At 47.3% G+C, this 18,470-nt stretch overlaps 1 long non-coding RNA gene across 1 annotated transcript; it reads left to right on the top strand.

Moving 5' to 3' along the window:
- The first annotated feature begins 4,929 nt into the window (after window positions 1-4,929).
- On the top strand, window positions 4,930-16,952 carry LOC135910669 (uncharacterized). The gene is made up of 7 exons (XR_010567111.2): window positions 4,930-6,513; window positions 6,589-6,656; window positions 6,740-6,933; window positions 12,908-13,074; window positions 14,939-15,138; window positions 15,222-15,278; window positions 16,431-16,952. It is a non-coding gene; the product is annotated as an uncharacterized lncRNA (long non-coding RNA).
- The last annotated feature ends 1,518 nt before the right edge of the window (window positions 16,953-18,470 follow it).

Genomic DNA, 18,470 nt, shown 5'->3' with positions numbered 1-18,470 from the left:
ATAAATAAAACAATCCTCTAAATTTATTCGATGCTGAGCGGAATCAAACCGCCGCACTGGTTCTTCAAGGACAGGGACCCGACAGTTCAGCAGGCTGCGCAGCAGATGCACTAGGTGTGCACCACGTTTCAATGAAAGTCTTTCGCACCAACCCTTTAGCGAGTTGCTTCATGACTACGGAGAGAGAGTTTGAAGTGCCTGTCGTCTGCGAGAAAAGTCAGGCGTTTGCAGCGACCAGACGTCGTAGCAGACGACACTTGTAGCATTCGCTCAAGGGCGCAACACTTTCTCACAATAAAAAAATGTATTTCCATAAATACTTCATGAGTATTTTTATATAAGTACATACATGGTTGTTGTTGCTGTTGCAAAATAAATAAATAATTATTCTCTGGCGTTAAATCGGGAACAGAATCGCACAAGAATGCATAACCTGGTGTGTCCTGGTGATAAACCATAGTAAACCATGCTTCCATCTCAAAGTCATACAAAGTTTATGTAGTGTGTTGCAGATTATGTAACATAACGCAGAAATAAAATTAGATTCTACGCGATAATATTTGAGTATAGCTTCGTTTACTGCGCCGCAAGCACACGCCACTACTCTAAAGATCGATGTCAATCCGAAGTCTGTACTTCCCATCACTCCCATGTTGGTTGAGACAACGCTCAGGAGAGTCCCGTAGACACTAGCGCCACATTTCCCTCTAGGGTACGTATTTAGAAACTCTACGGCCCCGACCATAGAGTTTCACATAGAGTTTCTCACTATAACATAACTATAACTATAACGTAGTGAGAAACTCAATGGAGTTTCATATTAGTATACCTAGAGGGAAAGCTGGCGCGGTGATCGTTCAACCATCATGTAAATAATGGGAAGTACGGGCTTTGGATTGGCGTTCTCTTGACTGGCGAACCAGTCTACAAGTGATTTTTTTTTCCAGTTTTGGTTTCGCTTCAAGCTTAATTGCTATAACCTGCAGTGGGACAGTGCAACACAAAGCTCTCTGCCTTTGTTATGTTGCTCGAAGTGGCGATAGCGCGCTCGGGCCAGCGACTGAGACGATGTTTGTGTCGCAGTGTGGTGTTGAAGTCCTGACGAGAAAGCGACGGCATTGTAAACGTTGAAAGAACATGTTTTGAGTGTTTGGTCCTTGGTTTGTTAAGTGTGTTAGGTTGGCGCTGTAGCGTTACGTGCTTTATGAAACTTCATAATAGGGAAAAGAAGGCACCACTGATACAAGACATATACAGTTGTACTTCTAGTGGCTTGACGATCAAATTTATTGAGGGCTTCATCATGCATTGCTCGTTTGTGTGCTCATTGAAATGCGCGTTTTAGGACTTTTAAAACACAAGCTTACTTGTGGTAGGACAGGTAGCTGCTTCCTGGCTGTAGTCTAGGGTCGCAAAATGGGTAATTGCAAGGCCACGCCATAACGCTTCGGAAGCGCTACGTCAATATACAATATGATGAAACATACTCGTATAAGGCCACTAGCGTCCTAGCTAGCACTGCAGCAGATGTGCTTAAAATACTTGAAGACGGTAAGCAATCGTGATAGCCCACGCAGCCTTTCGAAAAGGCGAGAGAGCCTGAAGTGCCTGTCGTCTGCGAGAAAAGTCGGGCGTTTGCAGCGACCAGACGTCGTAGCAGACGATGCTTGTAGCATTCGCTCAAGGGCACAACGCTTTCTCACAATAAAAAAATTTATTTCCATAAATACTTCATGATTATTTTTATATAAGTACATACACGGTTGTTATTGCTGTTACAAAAATAAATAAATAATTATTCTCTGTCGTTAAATCGGGAACAGAATCGCACAAGAATGCATAACCTGGTGTGTCCTGGTGATAAACCATAGTAAACCATGCTTCCATCCCAAAGTCATGCAAAGTTTATGTAGTGTGTTGCAGATTATGTAACATAACGCAGAAATAAAATTAGATTCTACGCGATAATATTTGAGTATAGCTTCGTTTACTGCGCCGCAAGCAAACGCCACTACTCTAAAGATCGATGTCAATCCGAAGTCTGTACTTCCCGTCACTCCCATGTTGGTTGAGGCAACGCTCAGGAGAGCCCCGTAGACACTAGCGCCACATTTCCCTCTAGGGTACTTATTTAGAAACTCTACGGCCCCGACCATAGAGTTTCACATTAGTATACCTAGAGGGAAAGCTGGCGCTGTGATCGTTCAACCATCATGGGAATGATGAGAAGTACGGGCTTTGGATTGGCGTTCTGTTGACTGGCGAACCAGTCTGCAAGTATTTTTTTTTCAATTTTGGTTTCGCTTCAAGCTTAATTGCTATAACCTGCAGTGGGACAGTGCAACACAAAGCTCTATGCCTTTGTTATGTTGCTCGAAGTGGCAATAGCGCGCTGGGCCAGCGACCGAGACGGTGCTTGTGTCGCGGTGTGGTGTTGAAGTGCTGACGAGAAAGCGACGGCGTTGTAAACGTTGAAAGAACGTGTTTTGAGCGTTTGGACCTTGGTTTGTTAAGTGTGTTAGGTTGGCGCTATAGCGTTACGTGCTTTATGAAACTTCAGGATAGGAAAAAGATGGCACTACTGATACAAGACATATACAGTTGTACTTCTAGTGGCTTGACAATAAAATTTGATTGAGGGCTTCAATATGCATTGCTAGTTTATGTGCTCATTGAAATGTGTGTTTTGGGACTTTGAGAACACAAACTTACTTGTGGTAGGAAAGGTTGCTGCTTCCTGGCTGTAGTTTAGTGTCGCAAAATGGGTAAGTGCAAAGCCACGCCATAACGCTTCGGAAGCGGTACGTCAAAATAAAATATGATGAAGCATACTCGTATAAGGCCACTAGCGTCCTAGCTAGCACTGCAGCAGATGTGCTTAAAATACTTGAAGACGTTCAGCAATCGTGATAGCCGACGCAGCCTTTCGAAGGGGCGAGAGAGTTTGAAGTGCCTGTCGTCTGCGAGAAAAGTTAGGCGTTTGCAGCGACCAGACGTCGTAGCAGACGACTTTTGTAGCTTTCGCTCAAGGGCGCAACAATTTCTCACAATAAAAAAAATTTATTTCCATAAATACTTAATGAGTATTTTTATATAAGTACATGTACGGTTGTTATTGCTGTTGCAAAAATAAATAAATAATTATTCTCTGGCGTTGAATCGGGGACAGAATCGCACAAGAACGCATACCCTGGTGTGTCCTGGTGATAAACCATAGTAAACCATGCTTCCATCCCAAAGTCATGCAAAGTTTATGTAGCGTGTTGTAGATTATGTAACATAATGCAGAAATAAAATTAGATTCTACGCGATAATATTTGAGTATAGCTTCGTTTACTGCGCCGCAAGCAGACGCCACTACTCTAAAGATCGAAGTCAATCCGAAGCCTGTACTTCCCATCATTCCCATGTTGGTTGAGGCAACGCTCATTAGAGCCCCGTAGACACTAGCGCCACATTTCCCTCTAGGGTACTTATTTAGAAACTCTATGGTCCCGACCGTCAGCAGCAGAGCAGCCGAACGTGGCACTAGAAATTTATCAAGCATGACAAGCACCAGCGCGAGAGCGAGGGTACGGAGAAGTCTGACGTCACTCGGGGTACTCTGGTCGCGAGCGCGCGAAGCGCGATAGCAGCGCCGGCCCCGCGGCCGCTCCGGCCGCCTTCGCCGTGGTCCATTTTAATCTGTCCGCGACTGTACACGCCTATAATTATTTTTATTACGTTGTAAAGTGTCTCTTGGCATTTCGGAGCCCTATGAAAAAGAACAGAAAACGTACCCGCGTTGACAATTATCATTACTTTTTTTTTTTTGCAGGACCCTGACAACCAGCTACGGTTGGTGAACAGGGCTAGGACGGCCGCAGCAGCTATGGCTCCCTGGACTGAGGAGGCCCCCCACCTTTGGGCTCAAGAAGCCTGGTCTAGCAGTAAAGTTTCTTTCTCTCTTTCTCTCTCTCTATTGCGGTGAATCGTGCAGTATTCATTGAAGTTGTCATGGCTCTAAACGTTTTGTTTATTAGACACGCAGTTACTTCATTCCCTACATAATTTGCGTACAATTCTGAACCCAAAATGAAAGGTTGTTTTACCCTGTGCTAAACTGGCGCCCATGCTAAGCAGCTGCCTTCCTTGGCCAAAGGCATCGAACCGGCGACAACTCGTGCTCAGCACGAGAAGGCCACTGTTCAATGAGGCCGCTGTTGAGGGCTCGCGGCGCAAGGCAAAGGCAAAACAATATTCAAATAAAGTTACGAAAAAAAATTAGGAAGTAAAGAAAATTAACTCTAAATACTGCCGACCATAACAACGCGAAGGAAGCAGGTGGTGGGATCAGATGCAGTAATCTTTGGTAAATGAAGTTTTCAACAAGGAATCCAAATATATTGAAAAGTGTTATTTGTGGTTAGGTGCTTCATAGAATAATTTTGTCATGATATTTCTTGGGTTTATGAAAACGTCATGCGTGTGATCTTCTCGTCCCAAATCTTTCGCGATGTCTTTTGCGCCGAGTCATTCAGAGTAGATGAAGAACGGCCTTCTATTAACTGAGCTCTTCGTTCTCCGCCTCTATATTACGTTGCCAACAAAGACCGAATGCTAGCGTTTTGGGACACCTACATCCGGAAAAAGCACAAGTGGCGCAAGTGGAGTGGCTGTGGGGTTCCGCTGCTCAGCTCCAGGTCGAGAGTTCGATCGCAGCCGCGGCAGTCGCACTTCGATAACGGCCGAAATGCAAAAAAACGCTCGTGTGCTTGGTCTTAGATGCGCGTGAAAGAACCCCAGGTGGTCGAAATCGGCCCGTTAGTGCCCCTGTTACGCCATGTCTCAAAATAAGATCGCGTCGTTCGGGCACGCAACTGAAGCAATAGAATTTAAATTTTTTTGTTCCAAGAAAAACGATGCGGCAGGAGCAGACGACTGCGCGAACAGACAACTCGACACATGTCGCGGCGCGCGCTCACGAATTGCAAGTCATGCTCGCTGCTGGAGCCCAACGCGAATGCGAAGGCGGCCACGGAATCTGTATGACGGAACCGCGAAGATTCCGTCCGCGGGTTATAATATCCATAAAACTACGGCGACAGCGCTAACGCCATTGCATGTCTAAGAACACAGTGGAAGCATGTGGAAGCTTCTAGAACATTCCGAGCTCGGCAACTACGCAGTACGCAGGCTGCAACTTTTCTTTTTTTTTTATTCCTTTGGTTTGACCATCGCCCTCGCGCCAGTGGCGGTGATAACAGCGGCACGGCGGCTAGCGAGCCGGTGACGTAGTTCGACATTAGACCAATGAGAGAAGAAAAGAAATGGTCCGGGCGTATCAACGCATGCTCCGAAGAGCTTGGCATCCTGGTCGTCGTGGGATTATAGCGAGCATCCGGGGGCTTGGGCCGCCATTTTTCATTTTCCGTCTGCTTCGGCGTGCGCCGTGTCTGCTGCCTTTTGCGTCGCACCCTACCTCGAGCTCCTGCTGGTCTTAATTACGCGCTAACAGTGTCAGCGCTTGTCGAAGTTACACGCTGCGCATGTTCCCGCCTTCGGCCGACTCTGGAAGCACTGGCTTCATGCACCGGGACCTGAAAAACGTGAGGCACTCCTCGAGAGACTTGTTGCCCGAACCGCCTGCCGTCTCGGCAATTCCTGGCCCCGCTTTCGAGCTCCCGGAGTGTAAGTGACCGCCAGCCGGCATAACTACGTTGCTATACGCCGACGACACTCCGGTCGAGCCGGCGCAGCGTATATAAGCCGCAAGTCGTTCCTGCCGAGTACTCGTCCTTTTGTTTGTGCGCGTTTCCACCCCCCGACGGCGCCGGGACTATTGAACTGTGGATGAACTCTGAGCGTGGCCACTAACCCCAGGACCTTCGCGACAACCCCTCGTCGCGGCGAGCGTCGTCTCTACGAGCTTCGCATCGAGCGTCCTAAACGCTCAAAAGGCCTGTGTGTGCACTCTGTGCATTTTTTCCTAGATGGTCTAGCTGGCGAGGGTGGCGCATGCCTTAGAGAAGTTAACTGTTCAGTTGCACTAGCTAGCGCCCACTAGGGTTGTATAGCTGAAATACAAAATTGCGTAAGGTTAGTGCTGTTGCTTATCTTCGTAAGCCCGAGGTTTCGTGGGCATGGCTTGCGGCCACACGGGTCTTCTCCGTGCCGGAATCGAAGAGGACGGGCCACGTGTTGCGGGGTGGCGGCGTATAGCTTCAGGTTTTAGCTGACACACAGGGTTAGCTCACACTGCGCAGGCAACAGCTGATAGCCGTCCTCTTACGACTGCGTCAGGGACATGGACCCATCCGAATTGCCTTGCGACCCGACCCCACTATTTCGTGTCGGAGATAGCCCGCGCGCGTCAGAGCGCGTGCTATCGAGCGAAATGTGGGATGACGGAAGCAAACGGCATTCGGACATTACCTCGCCAGCTATTAGGCACTAACCCGCTCTACGCAGCACCTCGACGCCGGACGTCGTCGCCTGCTGTTCTCGTCGGAGCTGGGCCGGGCAGCAGCTACAGTAAGCGGCCCGTTTCGTTGCCGTTGTTGCTGTTCGTTTTTTCGTTGTGGGCTTACTGTCCTCGCTATTTTCCAGAGCATCACTCGCACCGCGCCCGGTCTACCGTGTTCCCTCGTCGGAGTGGCCTTGTGGCCCTGCACCGGGTAAGTACCACGTGCAGATTAATAATAGTACTACATCTGTGTTCTCGAGTGCTTATAAAATAAAAGCCTTGTTGGCGTTTCAGGATCCCGAGGTCCGCTTTCGAGATTGCGGACCACGAGTCGGAAGGATATCCAGTGTGCTGCTCCACGTCTGCCATCCTCCCAACGTCCGGAGGTGGCCTTGAGCACCTCTTACCGTGGCTGACCGCGTCGGCTCCCTTGCATTTCCACGTCCACGTCGTCCTTCTGCTACGGCGCGCTTCGTTTGCTACTACTGGTAAATATCGCTTGAACACGACTCGTACTATCGCTGTGTCTTATTATTATTATTATTATTATTATTATTATTATTATTATTATTATTATTATTATTATTATTATTATTATTATTATTATTATTATTATTCCTTGTTGTTCATTGTTACTGATATTATTCATAGTTATTAGTATTGTTGTTACTGCTATTCCCATACCGCCGCTCTTTACTCGGAGCACAGTAGGTGTAACTACTTCAGGCACACACGCCCTTGGTAGGCGCTGCAACGTGTGGCCGCGTTGCCAGGTGCTCGCATGTCGTAGGTGATAATGAACGCCATATAGCGCACAAAAAATAAATTACGCGGCTCGCGCGCTGTTCACATCGATGTAAGCGACGGTTTCTTTACTGTTTGCTTTAATTGACGGCCATTGGCGACGATTGTTTTTTCTTTTTTTTTCATGTTGGATGCATTCTAGCGCAGAGTTAGTGTGGTATGTTGCCTTGTGTGTACACGACTTCGTTTTTCTGTGTAGTATACACAGGACACACAGCTATGCGGGATTTGCTTGTGCACCATTGTTGATAGCCGGGGAGAAAGGTCGGCACTATCATTGCCTCACACGGCGAGTGGCCAGAAGCGGTAAGCTTTAAATAAGTTATGGGGCTTCACGTGCCAAACCAACAATACGTGCGGCACTTTTCCAGAGCGAGGTATCCATTGATTCAATTCTCCAAAACCTTTCTATAGCTCTTGCTGAATTGTTTCCGCAGCTTCAACCTTCAGAACTATGACTGTTTGATTTCATGCTTGGTGAAATTGTTTTGGGGTCCTTTTTGAGGGCCTTACAGTACCCAACCCCGTATTGTCTCGACTGCGATCAATCTGCTTTCGACATTTTACATTCTACCAGCGAAGAACTCCCAATAATTGAGCCCTTCAGCAGTCCTATGGCTTCTGTTGCAGTCGTCTCGGTTCTGTCATCCGCCACTTGTAGCTTTCCATTTTTCTCCTTGGAATTCTGATTTGTAGCAGGTAGACAACAGATGCGACATCGGCTTGTAGATCTTCTATTACCACGGCTGATTTCTTTCCTCGCGTTGCTACAGTTAATTGGACAACGTTAATTTGAATTCTTGGTCTCCTTCGAATGAACCAGTCGTCAACCTTTCCTGTAATATCTTCGCTCCTATTTCTTTTACTAATCCAGCTGCAATAAATATCCGCTGGCGTTCGCTGTCTAATATTAATCGGCTTTGTCTGCCGCCTTATTCTTTCCCTATCCAAGCTACAGCCGTCTCCGAAAGCGCAAAATTGTTTTACATTTTCACTTGCCTGTAGAGTAGCCGTCGTTGCTTCCGCTTGCTCTGTTCTGACCTGCTCCACCTTTTCTTGCCGCACCGTTATGCCTACTTATCTAGCATGTTGTCCTTTGCACTGCTTGTATTTCCCTCTTCCTCTACAAATAGGTGCAGTTTTCTGGTCGGTTGCATCTGAAACACTCTATTCTCAGTGAGAATGTTTTTTTCCTCATTGGAATGTTCCGATGACAGTCCTCAGTTACGTGGTTGTTCTGCTTGCAGAACAGGCAGCTTCTGTTTCTGAGCTATAAATGCTGTAATTTCAAACCTGTAAGCTATTCCTTGGCTATTATTCCTTTGTTAACACCGTCTTCCTCGGAAGATATTTGCTATCGCTGGAATACCTTAAGCCTGTCCAGCTTTTTTCTTGCATTGCTTTCCTGTTGCTTCGCGCGCTAGCTTTCATGGCTGAGCTGTTTTTCATTGCTCCTTGTGACTTGGAACTGCACTGATAACTCCGGTGGAATTGATCTCTTCAACGCTGTCAACATCAACGCGAAACTGGCTCTCGAGTCACTGAAGGTGCAGACCGACAATCTGTTCAACTGCTCTCCGTGTCCTATCTTGCGTAGTTAGTCAGTTTCTTACATCTAATGATTCCAGGACTACAGAAGAAGACAGATCTACCGGCCTCTGCTCTAAAACAGTTGACCTTACTTCTTTTGCATGAAAAGTACAGCAACCACGTGCACATCTATACCGATGGATCAACTACGTCGTGCAGTTCCGGTGGTGCCGTGGTGGTACCAACGCGAGGAATGACACTGCGCTTCAAGACATCGCATGTCACGACCTCAACGGCGGCAGAACTAACGGCCCTGCGTCGAGCACTGGAATTCATTGAATCTGAAAGAGCTAGAAAATGGGCTGTGTTCTGTGATTCAAAACCGGCATTACAGTGCACGCAGTCAGTTCTCCGACACGGATGCCATGACCAACTGACATACGAAATCGCGAAACTTTACCATCATGTCCAACAAAAAGGTCACGAGGTCGTTTTTCAATGGGTACCTGGTCATTGTGGAATCAGTGGCAATGATTCCGCCGATAACGCTGCTCGTACAGCACATCATGAAGAGCAGAGCGTTCCAATTCCGCTTTCGAGGACAGACGCCGCTAGGCAGCTTCGACACCTGGCACGCAACCTCACACTGACCGATTGGAACACGCCAAATTTACGACTTACACGACTGCATCGACTCAACCCCTCCCTGCAACTACGGCCTCCATTCGGACTTCCTCGACGTTAAACTACGCTTCTCTGTCGCCTTTGGTTAGGAGTTGCCTTCACAAAGGCATACTCTACATTAATTGGAGTGACTGACAGTGGAGCATGCGAGGTCTGTGGCACGGAAGAAAACATCGACCACCTGCTGTGTCACTGTCCACGATACACCCCTGAGAGACAAGAACTTGCCAAAGCTTTTCAAAAACTGAACAATCGGCCGCTTTCTGTGCAGGTGCTGCTGGAACACCGCCCCCATCGTCCGTCGGCCCATAAAGCGGTGAAGGCACTTTTGTGCTTCTTAAGGACGACTGGCTTGTGCGACCATTTGTGACTATCAATGCAATTTCTGTAAGGCCACACACGTCATCGAACTCACTGCAATTTCCTTCCCTCCTCTCTCCCTGTTATCTTTGTTTCCCCCTTTCCCGTTCCCCCTGTGTAGGGTAGCCAACCGGACGTGATTCTGGTTAACCTCCCTGCCTTCTTATCTCTTTCCCTCCCTCCCCTAGTCAGTTTCTTGCGCCAACCTCACTTTCTCTAGACTCTAGAGCGCACTCATGCGAAGCTCCACTGATCGTTCACGATTTCCGAACATTAGCGCTTCATCGCAACTTTCATATCCAGATAAAGCAATGAAGCCCTTCTATAGCATACGCTGTCTTTCCGGTTAGAGGTGCTAATGAACTTGTCCCTTGCGAATGTTAGGTCTGACGTGAACTGCTCACTTGTATTGAGTCCAGAAGCGATTCCACTCCAGGGCTCTTCCGCCAAACTTTGTCATTTGCAGATTTCGTAGCACGTGTATTACCCTTGCGTCTTCTGAACTGTGATGCCACCTGCGTTCCACTGTTCAAATCCAACTGTATGGCCTCTTGAATTCTGGACTCTACTGTAGGCAAGGTCGTCGTTATTTTCATGTCGTACTCTATCATTCAAATACTGCTTCGGCAGCATTTTCTCTTACAAATTCCTCCATTTGTTCTTTGGCGTTGTTGAGGCTTTCGCTCATTCTCTTGCGTTGTGTGCAACTTTTGTCTGGTAATTGCGTTGATCAGCTTCGGGATCTAGGGCGAATCGCTTTGCTTTTTTTCGTAAATATATGCTTCGCTCATTTCTAGTCGTGTAACAATGGCGTCTTGCTTCTCAGTGAGCTGGTCCGATGCTTATATATGGTCTTCTCTTCGGTCGCGTTTCCCGATCCGCTGCTCCACCACCGTTTCCTTTTCTGCTTCTTAGCAGGTTGACCTTCCTTAAGGGCGGATAGGTAGTAGGCTGGTTCACAGCACCGTTGATGAAAATGGTAGACCGATGACTGCTTTGAATATGAGCGGTTTATTATAGTAGTACGTGCTCGCTACACGAAGCGGCTCTCTTGCTCAGTCTTCGAGTGCTTCGATGATATTTTACGATAGATTTTTATACTGTGGCACATAGCCTCAGCGAGGGATCGGCCAAGAAGTGGGTGGTGCAATGGCACATGCACAGAACGGGTAATTTGCCGAGGAAGCGGCCGGTGCAATTAAAATAAGACACGAACAAATACAAGCCTGCTTAAGATGTCGCATTGTGTAGAGCGGTTAATTACACGAGAGAATGTGCACTCGCCTGTTTTCTTTCCGTCAAGCACGCCGGTATGAACAGCTTCAAGAAAGCTTCGTTTCACACCCGCCGTGGTTGCTCAGTGGCTATGGTGTTAGGCTGCTGAGCACGAGGTCGCGGGATCGAATCCCGGCCGCGGCGGCCGCATTTCGATAGGGGCGAAATGCGAAAACACCCGTGTACTTAGATTTAGGTGCACGTTAAAGATCCCCAGGTGGTCGAAATTTCCGGAGAAATCAGAAAGTGGTTTTGGCACGTAAAGCCCACAATTTAATTTTAAAGCTTCGTTTCACAGAAATTCCAACATGTTCGATGAACCCACATTTGTCTGCAATTGCACTGTTTTTACGGTCGCAGCACACAGGTATAGCCGATTGTTGTTGCATAGCTTCTCGAACGCGAGCGGCTCTTTCTCGTATCTCATGCAGATTCCTTAGTTCCGTCCCAAGCTTGCGTTTTCGTGCTTTTCCTGCCGTCTTCCTCGATAAACCATATCCGTATTTTTCAATCTGTAACCTCATTGAAGTATCCTTCGTCGAGAATGCGGGAGCTTACATACAACACGGTTTGTTTTGCCTTTCGTCTTACCTTGCATTAACCGTGGATACGTACACTAGTGACCGCTTCCGGACCGAGCATGTCCCGACTGTGTAAGCCGAAGAGAGCTCGTGTGTCACTCTTGCCTCATTACTGCTGAGATGATGGAAGGTTCGGCGCTGCAACACACGCTTCCGTCTGTCGGGAATGGCTCGGCTGCTCAGCGCACGATTACGCGTAACTTAGCTTCCCGCTGTCAATAAACCCCGTAGAAATGGTATCTTCTACTTGCGTACTCGTTTGCTATAGACGCCGTATATGCCATAAGAGATATAATTATATAACGTATGCCATAAACCTACTGACATTTTCTAGATTGTCTTATTGTTTCAATCATTTCATTCATACTAATAACCTAGATTTCGCAAGCATCTATTTTTTTTGCAGCGTTAACTAGTTTTTTTGTTCAGCCGGTCTCTTTTGCTTAATGTCCTGAATATCGACAGCTGTTTCCTCGAGTTGCTTAGCGATCTGCTTAAGGTCTAAGCCTGGGTTGGTTTCGATGTACCCTCGCATAAGTAAGCTCCAGTACGGAGCCGTGTCGATCACAAAGAATGGTCGTGGGAAGGCCAGCGCTACTAAAAAACCCACGTACCCACGTACCACAACGTTTACCCACCTGCACAATGTAGGCGAGGGGGTTAATTTGAGACCCGAGTGCAGGTAGCTCTGCCATGCCCAGTCACCACGGCGTTGACGGTGCGAAGTTTTCACATTCTGAGATATGGTTGCGCTATGTCGATAAGTACGGAGCGGTCCACACGTGTAGCCGTTCAGTCTCGCCACTTAATCCGACAAAACGTGTAGCAGGGAGCAGCATCTGGCGATGTGCTCCAGCGCAGCAAAGTCGCATCGAACCGCACTGCTTGTTCCACGCGCGCCGGCAGATCCGGCGCGAACACTGGCTGCAGAACGTAAAACTGGTCAATTACGAGGCGAGTGTTGGTAGCAATGCCATGTCCATGTATTACTGAACAAGCAGCTAAACCAGCCATCAAGATGCATACGCAGTGCAAATAAGTGCACAGGACGATGCTGGTTGAGTCGCTTGATAGTAAAAAAAGAGCACCGTCCTATGCTTCTTGGTGTGTATGCGCCTGTTTAACTGGTTTAATTCCTTGTTCGATATGCACCAACTCCCCCAGCACTTTGCTTTACTGCATCCATGCCTGATTGTTCCAGAATCTTGACCTGTGCTTTCAATTGCAGCCCACGTGTAAGATGGATATCCAGTGCGCTGCTCCACGTTTGCCATCCTCCCAACGTCCCCCTCACGAGATGGCCTAGAGCACCGCTCGTACCCTGACCGACCGTTCCCCTTCGCCGGTTCGGTCTCGCCGGCAGACGAGATCGCTCATCGCCCTTCTTAGCTACGGGCAAGTACCACGCACAGACCACTCGTACTACGGCTTTGTCCTAGAGTGGTCGAAAAATGAGCCTTATTTCTTCAGTTGGTTTCAGATTCACCTTCCCTTTCGTTACATAAAGTTGTTCGATCGCTTAGACTAGCATACGAAAAAGGAAACAGAATGAGGAAAACGAGGGAATACAAGTGCTTGTCGGTAGCTAAGTTCCTGTCCTCAATATCTTGCATTCCAGTGAAAGCGCTAACATATCATTCTCACTAAAATAGAAAGAAATGTAAATTTTTATGCACTTCATCAAAATTCACTTATCTGGACTACCATTTCATAAGCAAGCATGAAATGCATTTACTATGTAATAATTATAATTCATCACATCACTAAACAACGCTTAACATTCTGTCAGCAATTGATTCAGTTACCTCACAGGCTCCCGAAGGAGTATTGCGTGAGGGGAGGATACAGGGAATTAGCAAAAAGGAGTACGAAGATAGTATGCATCGTTATCGAGTAAACATGAAACAAGTCTCTAACAGTTATAAAGTAATACAAAACTTTTTTAGGCGAGGAAAACCCTACTAACCGTTTGTTGCGTGAACTTGGATAGCCCCGGAAAACGTGTCATCTGAAAAGCAAAAAAAGATACATTGTGTACTACCTAAGCCTAGGGAAATAAACAAAGATTGGTAGCTTGCTGAAATGTCTCTAGGACTTTGCTTGCTGAATTTCAGTTTCAATATTGCAACCATTCCAGACAGCGGAGTTCAAGAAGTCAAAGCTGTCTGCCGTAATTTGTCTTTGGTTGTTTATAAATTATTTGTAGATCTCTTAACCTCAGTATTAATATGTCGCCAGTATGCACGTGTGGTTGGATTGCGAATAGCAATTTGTAATTATCTCGGGAATCCCTAGTAGCCTCTTCTTCGGCAAGTTGAAAGCGAAAGAAAATTCTTTATTTCATCGTTTGCCTTTTAATTTTAGTACTTGAAGTTTTGCCCCACATTACAATACACACTGCATCTGTGATCGTATCGAAGATGGGCTTGACCTGCATTTAAGTGGCATTTGGTCTCGTCCTTCCTAACGCACCCATTCTACTAGATAGCTTCACGTTTCAATTTCCAACGTCGTCATTCCAAGGTAGTCATGAAAAACATCCAATATTATACTGTTTGTCCGCTCTATATGATCAATGCCGCTAGACCTTAAGGGTTTACTCCCATGCTTCGAAAACTTACAAAAAAAATGGCCATGTTGCTTTGCTTTATGTGCTGCAATTGCAGCTCGTTCACATCTGGCAACTTTGACAACTCTCTTAACCACCGGTTTGACTTTATCTGTTAAGTCAGCACTAGCAAAACAATTCATGTCATCCGCGTACAAAAACTTTTTTTTCCTATTGGTGGAATGGTAGCTTACTTACTTACTTACTTACTTACTTATAAAGCAAAAAATAAAAGCTGCCCTAAAATACCCTCGTGATACACGTTTAGCCATTGACGTTAGCTTGGAGGTAGATGCACCCGTGAAACCCATTGCCACAATTTTGGAGATAGTTTCTGATTAATTTAAGCCCCCACCCGCGAATTCTGTAAGAAAACTCCGTAAGAAGTGCTTAGTATTTGACTTCATCAAAGGCCCGTCTTAGGTCCAGAAATATTCATACTGCATTCCAGCTACTGTTCAATATTTTCTTGCTTCCTTTGTTTGCAACAGTGTATATATATACCTCAATTAACTTGTCCCGTTGAAAGCTCCACTGGTGTCGCGAGACCACTTTCATGCTTTTTCAAGAAACCGAGCAATCTTTTTTGTGTGTGCAAAACGCTTTGGTATGTTCTAGTGGAAATGCTCAGTACGGAAACTGTCTTTTCAGGATCCCGACGTCTGCGTTCGATTGAAGCCCATAAGTTATCCAGTGGGCTGCTCCCCGTTTGTCATCCTCCCAACGTCCCCCTCGGGAGATGGCCTAAAGCACCACTCGTACTATGGTCCCATCGTGTTTGTTAAATTACCTTCCCTCAACCATGGCGTCCTGCTGGCAGTCAGAACCTTGCTCCTCGCCCGCCAGTGCTGGTGAGTATCGCGTACTGACGTCTCGTACTTTTGGCTGTCCTCGAGTGGTCAACAATGAACCCGCTGCTGTTCTCGTTTTGCAGATGACCGTTTTGGATGGCGGTGAGCGCGGAGAACGTCCTAGGCAGTTTTGCCAAAAGGTGGGCAATTTTACATATTCTGGATATGTCCGAGATCTCGGTGGAAATTATTCTGGCAATGAAAAACGAGTTAAATTTGACGTCAGAAGTGCTTTTTCGCTTTAATGTGCTGCAGTTTACAATAGCGTGGCAGTTTGGCCGAGCTGATATGTCCCGACTTCTCTCGACTAGTATAGCGCAGCTCAGAAAGGGCAAAAAGGAAGGGGGAAGGGGTAATCAAAGGGAACGTTCACTCTGTTCTCCGTTCCCTTTCATTTCCCCTTTCACCTCCCTTTTTGCTCTTACTGAGCTGCGCTGCAAGCCTGAAAAATGCAGTGAACAAATATGGGCAATAGTTCTTTATCTTCGCAGACAAGTGAAGTCAATGCGACATGCCTGAATTACTGCACGGACTCTATTTTGCGACATTTCTGAATGTCATATTATGGTTGGCCAGCTTCGTTTGCGCTTTCTCCAGCTGACTGCAAGTTGCAATGACACGCATTACCAAAGGCTCACGTAAGCGTGAGCTCGGCCACTTTTTGAGTCTCCAGTGCGAGTAAGACTAAACGTTGGAAGCGGTTTCAGCAAAGCGGGTTAGATCTTTCGTTAAGGCGCTGAATCGCTCCACTACGGGGTTATGACCACTAGTTTCATACGTTTTGGGTCATGTGTTTAGGCAAAACGTGGCCATGTATAACAAACTGAACATCGTGTAATTATTTTCTAAGCCAAGTATGACGCTTGAAACATGCCGATGAGGAACGGGAAGTGCAGCTTCTTATTTAGATAGCTTTCTTGATTTATATCGTATATTACTTGGACGCGTGAATAGCTGCCACTAGAAGTCGATGTCCGAGGCGTGAAAGGGATTTTATGAAGGCGCTGTACCTGGTTTCGAAACTTTCCCCTTTTTAACTGCCGGCCACTCAGACGCACATATCTTGGACTCCATCGCGCTTGTTTAGCGTTTCCTTGTCGAATGGGGTTTAGTTCAGTCAGCTGCAGTGAATTTGGCCACAGGTTCTCAGCAAGCCACTTCCTCACAGCGTATGGATGCTTTTCTGAATAAATTTGGTCCTGGCGTGTGGAAAATTTTCGCCCACATATGTGGCAAAATCGCACGTGACAATTTGGCTCAAAATTCCAAGTATTTTCTTGCCTACTTTCCAGATCAGATGATTCTGAGCAACAATCCTTCCACGGCTTTGGCCGTTTGCACATCAGCCGGCAACTGGACATCCAAGTTCGAGTGTGGCTACAACCCCAGGACCTGCGCAGCAACGCCTCGTCACGGCGAGCGTCGTCTCTGCGAGCTTCGCATCGAGCGTCCTAAACGCTCATCAGGTGGTCTTTGTGCATATTCCAGATGGTCTAGCTGGCGAGGGTGGCGCACGCCTTAGGGAAGTTAACTGTTTTGTAGTTTTGTAATGTATAGCTACATTACAAAATTGCTTAGCTGTAAGCCCGATGTTTCGTGGGCATGGCTTGCGGCCACACGGGTCTTCTCCGTGCCGGAATCGAAGAGGACGGGCCACGTGTTGCGGGTGGCGGCGTATAGCTTCAGGTTTTAGCTGACATAAGGCTTAGCTCACACTGCGCAGGCTACAGCTGATAGCTGTCCTCTACGAGTGCGTCAGGGACATGGACCCTTCCGAATGGCCTTGCGACCCGACCCCACTATTTCGTGACAAGGTAGCCCGGGCGCGTCAGTGCTATCGAGCGAAATGTGGAATCACGGAAGCAAACGCCATTCTGAAATTGCCTCGCCAGCTTTTAGCTATTGCGGCGACCTTACGTCGCCTACGGTCTGGAGCGGAGCCCGACCGTGCAGCACCTACGGTGAGTGGGCCATTTCTTTGTGGTTCCAGCTGTTCTTTTCCGGTTGTTTACTTTGCTCCTTGCGTCGCAGATGATGACCTTGATCACCACTCCTGCCGTCACCGACCGTCTTAACGCTTCTGCATTAAAGACTGTCCCCGCATCAAGAGGGAGCGCGCGGTTCTGAAGCAAATGGCCAGAGACAATACGGCCCACAGGGAGGCAGCCGAAGTAGTCCGGCGTCGACGTCGACACCATCATACGTCTTCAAAGAAGGCGCATGCGCGAAGCGATAGTACCCGCACCACTACGGTACCACTTTGTCGCGCCGCGAAAGGGCTCAACACTTCCACGTGGGAATCAGATAAGACTTTCTTTAGAGGAATGGCCCACGCTGCCGAGCCGCTCCCTTGCTAAGGAACCTCAGAAGGTCGCGGCCCCATCAGAGCCCTCTCCGGCCATTGATGATTCACCTAAGACAGATCGTCAAGTCATCTCGGTGCTACGTTCCCTCATGGAGACCATCCGAACGATTTTAGTGGACATGGGGACACCGTCTGCTCGAAGCGCTCTTAAAGTGCTGGACGCCTTAAGCCCAGTGCTTGAATCCCTCAACTAGAAAGATGGCTACCCATACCCCATCCTTCCGAAAAGAAGTCAAGGCAGCGTCCGTCATCCAGTGGAACGCCAGAGGGCTAAAATCACGAATTTCAGATTTCCGTCAGTATGGGTACACCAATGTCTTTCTACTCATCATTTGTGAGTCCAACTTGTCGAAACCAATCAGACTGTCAGGATACGAATGTATCATGTCATCAATAAATGGTGCATGCAGCAAAATCAGTTTTTTTTTTCGTCGTGAACTCGCCTAAGTTTTGCAACCAATTGCGCCCCACGACGACAATCAATACATATGCATCACAGTTAAAAAGAACACTCTTGTTTACTCTCATAGGCGTGTATATATCGCCTTCCAGCAATTTCGATACTAACCGATTAGCGGATATCTTGAGTGTTTGTCCCGCCCCATGGGTCATCATAGGAGATTTCAATGCACACCATCCAGCATGGGGAAATACAAAGACAAATGCAAGAGGACGAAGATTAGCAAGCATCGCCGACATCTATGGCCTTACTCTCTTGAACGATGGTAGCCTCGCCTTTCTTCGAGGCGTGAAATACGGTAGCTGCCTCGACCTTGCTTTCGTCTCCAACTCTCTCGCCAGATATGTGAAGTGGTTTCCAGATATTGACACATGGGGGTGATCACATTCCTGCCTATCTGAACATCAAAGGCTTGTCGTCTAGATCTGGCCCACGGAAAATCGTTTGGACGATTCAAAGGGCCAACCTCAAATCTGATATGGAAGATGCCTGCCGCGAGGGCCTACC

This window comes from Dermacentor albipictus, chromosome 2, assembly GCF_038994185.2.
Source record: "Dermacentor albipictus isolate Rhodes 1998 colony chromosome 2, USDA_Dalb.pri_finalv2, whole genome shotgun sequence".
In the NCBI taxonomy this organism is placed as follows: Eukaryota; Metazoa; Arthropoda; class Arachnida; order Ixodida; family Ixodidae; genus Dermacentor; species Dermacentor albipictus.
This window is presented reverse-complemented; position numbering and strand designations above follow the sequence as displayed.